Raw genomic sequence first — 7,392 nt, forward strand, 5'->3', positions numbered from 1 at the left:
CCCTACCCTACCCTACCCTATCCCATCCCATCCCATCCCATCCCATCCCATCCCATCCCATCCCATCCTATCCTATCCTATCCTACCCTACGCCATCCCATCCCAACCCATCCCATCCTATCCTATCCTATCCTACCCTACCCTACCCCATCCCATCCCATCCCATCCCATCCCATCCCATCCCATCCCATCCCATCCCATCCCATCCTATCCTATCCTATCCTATCCTATCCTATCCTATCCTATCCTGTCCTGTCCTGTCCTATCCTATCCTATCCTATCCTATCCTATCCTATCCTATCCTATCCTATCCTATCCTATCCTATCCTATCCTACCCCATCCCATTCCATCCCATCTTCTAAATAAGACTCTGTCCCATTCTCTGAGACCGACTTCCAGCGAGGCCACTTCCAATTTTCTTCAGTTTTCTGAACTTACTTTTTCCTGAACACTAAAACAAAATATTCATCAGTTGGCTGTGCCTGCACACTTTGCAAAGCCATCCCACTACAATAGCAGCTCTGCTTTGTCTCTGATCTTACAGCTCCAGAGACTTGCTGGTGAGCTATAGCACAGCTTGACTTTTGCCAGTGCTCACTTTCCCTATGTCCTTTTTGATTTCCACAATGACAACTCATTGCTCTGAATTTATCCCACTCGCTATGACAGGGAGTGGAACAAAAGGCATTTCAGCACATAGGAGCATGACTGACCCTGCTGGGCTACCCTATTTCTTATCTCTTTGTCACATATAAGCGTGGGCACTCTGTCCATTTGTTCTTTATTAACTGGAACTGTTAATTGGGTTCTGAATGAAAAGATTTTCAGTTCAGAACATGCAACAGAGAGAACATTTACTCCTAAGCTGAGCACCTTTTCTTCCCTTCAGACATAACCTCAAGCTACTGTACTCAGCCTAGCAAACCCTAATGCAGTCTATTCAGATTTGATCTGAAATATTCACCGCAATCCAAAGTCACTGCTGAATGAATGGCCACATGCAGCTCTAGTCCCTGACTTCTAAAGCTACGTGCCATTTCCCATGGTTGTGTAGTTCCTAGGACCTGGAGACACAGAGTGAAACGTGCAGCTGCATGCTTCCCGTTACCCAATGTGCACAAACACAGGGCATTTGTAGGAGAATGCAACTGTGGGAAGCATGGCTGCTGTGTAGAGATGCTGACCTGGTGGCCAAGGAGGGCTTGTAGAGGAAGAACGAAGACGGTCAGCTGCAGCTGTTTCTTCTCTCCTCTTCTACAACATGTGGGTGCCTCATCCTGGAGGTGCTGAAGGCCATGTTGGATGGGGCCATGGGCAGCCTGATCTGGTGCCTGACTTGGTGGTTGGCAACCTTGCCCATGGCAGGGGGGTGGAAACAGATGTTCTTTGAGGTCCCTTCCAACCCAAGCCATTCTATGGTTCTATGAATCTATGGAAATGTGTTGTTCTCTGCTCGTTCTAAATTAAATGTGAGCTGGCCTCACTGTTTCTGTCTCCTCTTGGGGAATTCGAGTTCACCAACTCACTCGAGCAAAGCTTACTAGAATCAGACTTACATGTTGGTGCGTCTGAAGATCAGAAAGACACCCCCGGAGGAGACTAAATGGTTCCTGGGGTCCTATTGGAGTAGCTGTTCAACTCACCATAAATGGTGACACTCTCCTCCTGTTAGTCAGGGCCCCAGAGAGAACCACAGCTGTAACCTGAAAGCATTTGGATGTGTAGAGGATATAAAGGGGGACATGGGGGCGTGTAGAGAAGAAATGAACTCTTTAGCCTCTTACCAGAACCATGGTGATCCTATTCACTTTGTAGTGATGAAACAACAGTTGAACAGGCTGCAATTTGCTATGAGGCAGCTTGCCAGGTTTCACCAGTTCTTATCTTCTAGCATAAAATCCCTTTATTTTCCTTTCCTTTTCCTTCTTCTCCATTTTTTTTTCTTTTTAATCAGAAGACCTCACCAAATCTCCAGCAAGCCCAGGAGGGTTTGGTTTTGAAGATATATTAATTTATACTTTTCTAGAGGCAATTCATGATGCAGCTTCCTCAGGAATGATTTGGTAATTTCCTAAATTAGGTCAGACTCCAAGAGCCCAGCTTTGAAGACAGGAGGAATTACCCTGGTGTATGCACCTCCTGGGACTCAGAGCTCCATATCCTATGGAAAAGCATGCAGAATTATGCTTTGAAAGCACCACAGCTTTTATATACTAACAGTAAAAAAAAAAAAAATCAAAAGCAGATTGCTGTATCAGCTTATATTATCCTCATTTGCTCTTTCAAGAGGAGGTGGAAGAAGAGCCCTGCTCACTTCAATGATATAATGCTTTCTCCTGCACTCCAGAGGAATCACTTGTCACTGTTACAGACTGAAGTCACTGTATAAGAGCCTGTTGAATTACCTTTCCACTTAAAACCATGTGCAGAGCAAGATCATTTCATTAATGTCCTCTTTTCCCTTCCCTTCCTTTCCCTTTCTTTCCCTTCCCTTCCTTTCCCTTCCTTTCCCTTCCCTTCCTTTCCCTTCCTTTCCCTTCCTTTCCCTTTCTTTCCCTTTCCCTTCCCTTCCTTTTCCTTCCTTTCCCTTTCTTTCCCTTTCCCTTCCTCTTCCTCTTCCTCTTCCCTTCCCTTCCCCTTCCCTTCCCTTCCCTTCCCTTCCCTTCCCTTCCCTTCCCTTCCCTTCCCTTCCCTTCCCTTCCCTTCCCTTCCCTTCCCTTCCCTTCCCTTCCCTTCCCTTCCCTTCCCTTCCCTTCCCTTCCCTTCCCTTCCCATTCTCACACTGCTGTCTGATTAAAACCTTTATAACCCCAGGGACTTTTCCTCTGTGCTCTTTTCCCTTGGTGTCTCTCCCTCTACCCTGGGCTCCTTTTCCTTCAGACTTCTCAGAAGGCAAACGTGAAGCCTGAGAAGGAACTGTAAGACCCTGTTGTGTTGCCTCTTCTTGCCTGAGTGGACTCCAAGCGTTCAATCATGGTCACAGTTAAGCCCTCAGAACATCAACTGAACATCAACAACAAAGCCACATCCAGCCTGGCCTTAAATGCCTCCAGGGATGGGGCATCCACAGCCTCCTTGGGCAACTTGTTCCAGTGTGTCAGTCCAGCCAGTCCCACTACAAGAGCACAGAGGCTGGTACCCTGAAAGCCTCTTTGGGAAGCCAGGACACCTTCATTCCCAGTATGTGGCTAGAGCATGCGGGCCTCATGGCTGCCTTGGCACTCTGGGTTTCCCACTGCAGGCATGTTCTCTGCAGTCTCAGGTGGGTTTCAGCCACAAACATCCTTTGCTTCGTGCCTGCTGCTCCTCCACTCCTCATCAGGAAGATATCGGAGAGGGAACGGTTTGGTGTTTGGATAATCAAATAGCAATCTGTTTCAGGAATGAAAACATACAAACAGCAGAGCCCTACAAAAGAATTAGTGCTTCTCCAAGAGGCAAATGGTTGTGAGACTGTGGCAGATGGAGGGTGATTCTCTGGTATTCAGCAGCCAATTATGCTTTGGATATGACAGGCAATACCATGCTGGTAGGAGCAGAAGAGGGGAGAAGAGATCATTCACTGAGAAGCCCAACATCATGCTAATTGCCTTCCATGTGAGAGATGCATTGCCTTTGGTAAGGGGAGAGGAACCTCCATCAGACCAACCTGGGAAGTGTGGCCAGAGACCCAGACAGTTCTCCAGCCAGGAAAGGGGAACGTGGGAAGTGTTCTCCTACTCCCATGGCCAGACAGCTCTCCTGGCAAACCCTTGCAGGATGTGTGAGAGATGGCCAGGAAGCAGATGGCCGGGCATTTAGGGACCTGGAAGGAGGACTGTTGGGCATTTGGCACAGAGTGCTGCCTCAGCTGCATCTCCTCCTGCCTGGACATCTTTTCAATGTATAAGCTACTGCTGTTTCTTAGGAGGCTCTATAAGAGAGATTACCAACTTCATGAAGTTTAACAACAGGTGGACTCTGAAATGGGAATAAGGCAGCCCTGGCTATTTGAGCAGACTGAGAAGAAAGAAGTTGGGGAGCAGCCCCACAGAAAGAGATCTGGGGGTCCTGCGTGGAGGCAGGAGTTGGGCTCAGTGGTCTTTGTGGGTCCTTTCCAACTCTGGATATCCTATGATTCTTTGGAGCTGCCAGCCTTTGTGAGCTGGAGAACCCTGATTAACCCATTGCCTCTGCGTGTGCTTTTTTGCACCAGAGATGTGTTGTACTCTTCATCATGTCCTGCATATTCTCTGATCTTTAGAAGACTGTGGTGACACTTAATGACTGCAGTACCAGGCACTGCTGCAGTACTCCAGGAGGAGTCTGCTCCAAACTTTCCTGCTCTTTATTTCACACGAGGGACAACAAGCCTTGGAGAATAGCCAGGCTGGGGCATAAGGAAGAAGGGACTGTACGGAGATCCCTCTCCTGTGGCTGAAGGTATCACCATAGCACCAGCCCCCCAGAAATGCCAAGCTGGATTTTACCTTGGTGGCTTCAGACCTACCAGATGGGTGGTGGTCAGACAGTAGATGAGCAGCACAGCAAACACCCAGAGCTATCACCCTCTCTGTTCCCTGTGGCCTGGTCTTGGAAATGACGGCAGATGAAACTAGAAATGAGGGCAGGTAAAATGAATGCTGATTTCCAGAAGCATATGCTTTTCATTTTCTTTTCCAGGTTTGTTTAGACAGGTTAAGCCAAGGATTTCTATTGGACGGCTGTACCCACACCATGCACTTGCATGGGAGCCTCCACTGTGAATCAAAGAATCATAGAATCACAGAATGGTTGGGTTGGAAGGGACCTCAAGGATCATGAAGTTCCAACCCCCCCACCACAGGCAGGGCCACCAACCTTCACATTTAATACCAGACCAGGCTGCCCAGGGCCCCATCCAACCTGGCCTTGAACACCTCCAGGGTTGGACCTGTCATGGCAAGGGACAGTGAAGCAGGTCCTCATTGTGAGCCAGGACAAGCTGTGTAGGAAAGCAGCACTTTAATGCTACCCCTCATGACCTAAAGATGAGAGAGTGTGTTTAGCTCTGGATTCTCACCAAAGGCTTCCCAGGCTATCACGCAAAATGCAGAGAGAAGTTGTGCAGTGCTGCTTCGAGGCCATCCCAGCACTGCACTAAAAAAGTGCAGGCACAAAGTTACACATGGGACTGCCATGCTCCAGTAGCTCCAGAACTGGGAGAGAACTCTTTCCTCTTAGAGCAGCTGATGATGTGGGGCAGTGCCAACACTAGAAGAAGAGTATTAAGCTCTCTTATTATGAACCTTTGCCTGTATCCGTGAGAAGAAAATGCCGTTAATTAGACTTTCAAATCATGCTCAGATATAGAAATCATCCAAATTGCCAGCATTAATAAGACACGCAAGGAAGAGCCTGGACAAACTGAGAGTGAACTCACCACCAGAGGTGATTATACAAATTCAGGTCACTGTACCTAAATATCCCTGCAATCTCTCTCCTGTGCAATTGCCTAGAACAGGCTGTCACCAAAAGCTGTCTGTTTGCATCTGCACTGACAGTTCCACGCTGTTTCCATCATATGGGGGCTGAACAGCCTTGAACTTGCCCCCACCAAGGTAGTCATAGATAGGATGGTATGAAACAACTATTCTTCTCTGACAAAGAGAGCTGTGGATATGTCTGATAACGTGAGCTTCATGCTTTGTTATTCTCCAGAGATAAGAAGATTGAGGAGCTGGAGCTTCTCATGCTGAGCAAGACCCGTGGTTCTACACCAGTGCCTGCACCTTGCGTGGCCAGTGTGCAGCACAGCAGGCAGAGCTCCTCTTCTGCAGTCAGCTGGAACCTGCCTTTATCCTGTGCCACTGCTGAGAAGCTCCCTTCTGTTTGGGAGCCCTTCTCAGCATATATACCAAATTTCAGCGTTGCCCAACTCAAAAGTCTAACTTTACTGGAATAACCCAGGGAAAAGTGCTCTTTAACATCTTTATCAACGACTCAGATGATGGAATTGAGTGCACCCTCAGCAAGTTTGCTGATGACACCCAGCTGAGTGGTGCAGTCGACACAGTGGAAGGAAGGGAAGCCATCCAGAGGTTGGCAGAAGGTGGGCCCGGGTGAATCTAATGAGTTCAACACAGCAAAGAGCAATGTTTTGCACTTGGGCCGGAGGAATCCCAGGCATTTCTACAGACTAGAAGGAGCAGTTCTTGAGAGCAGCCCTGCAGAGAAGGACCTGCGGGTCCTGATGGATGACAAACTTAACATGAGCCAGCAGTCTGCTCCTACAGCTCAGAAAGCAAATGGTATCCTGGGCTCCATCAGAAGAGGGGTGGCCAGCAGGGACAGGGAGGTGACCTCTACACTATCCTTGTGAGGCCCCATCTACAGTACTGCGTCCAGATCTGGAGCCCCCAATACAAGAAAGACAGGGAGCTGTTGGAGAGGGTCCAGAGGAGGGCCACAAAGATGATCAGAGGGCTGCAGCACCTCCCCTACAAAGACAGGCTGAGGGAGCTGGGCTTGTTCAGCCTGGAGAAGAGAAGGCTGTGGAATGGGGATCTTGGAGGTCTTTCCCAACCTTAATGGCTCTCTAATGCCGTGGGGAATCTCATGCCATGGAATAGCAGCTACAGTCAATTCCTCTGAGACCGAGATAGTTTCAGGATGACGCACAGGATGATGCTGCCATAGTGCTGCCCCATGCAAGGAGCACAGGGACAAGGAAATTCATACAGTCACACACAGTCACTTAAAGCCCACACAGTTCTGACCCCTACCATGGGCAGGGTGTCCCCCAGCAGCTCAGACTGCCTGGGGCCCATCCATGGCCTTGAGCACCTCCAGGGATGGGGCACCCACTGCTCTGGGCAGCAGGCTCTGTGTTTTCCCCAGGCAAGGAGCAGCAGGCAGGGCTTGGCATGCACCTCAAGCACTGTCTTCAGGTTTGGGCCCCTCACTATAGAAAAACATTGAGGCCTGGAGTGTGTGCAGAGCAGGGCAATGGAGCTGTGAGGGGTCTGGAGCACAAGCATTATGGGGAGTGGCTGAGGGGGCTGGGATGGGTCAGTCTGGAGCAGAAGAGCTCAGGGAGACCTCATTGCTCCTCCAGCTCCTGAAAGGAGGCTGTGGTGATGTGGGATGGCGATAGGATGAGAAACATTTCTCCTCATGAAGAGCAGTGCTGCAGTGGCACAGCTGCCCCGGGAGGCGGTGGGGTGACCGTCCATGGAGGCGTTCCAGAGCCGTGGGGATGTGGCACTGAGGGACAGTGGGCATGGCGGGGTGGGCTGGGGTTGCACCTGGGGATCTGAGAGGTCTTTTTCAACGTGAATGATTCTACGCTTCTATGGACGAAACACAACACAACCCCAGGCTCTTTCGTGGACCAAACCCCGACCCTCCCCCCGTCTGTGCTCTGTGCACCG

Source organism: Gallus gallus, chromosome 3, assembly GCF_016699485.2.
Source record: "Gallus gallus isolate bGalGal1 chromosome 3, bGalGal1.mat.broiler.GRCg7b, whole genome shotgun sequence".
Classification (NCBI taxonomy): Eukaryota; Metazoa; Chordata; class Aves; order Galliformes; family Phasianidae; genus Gallus; species Gallus gallus.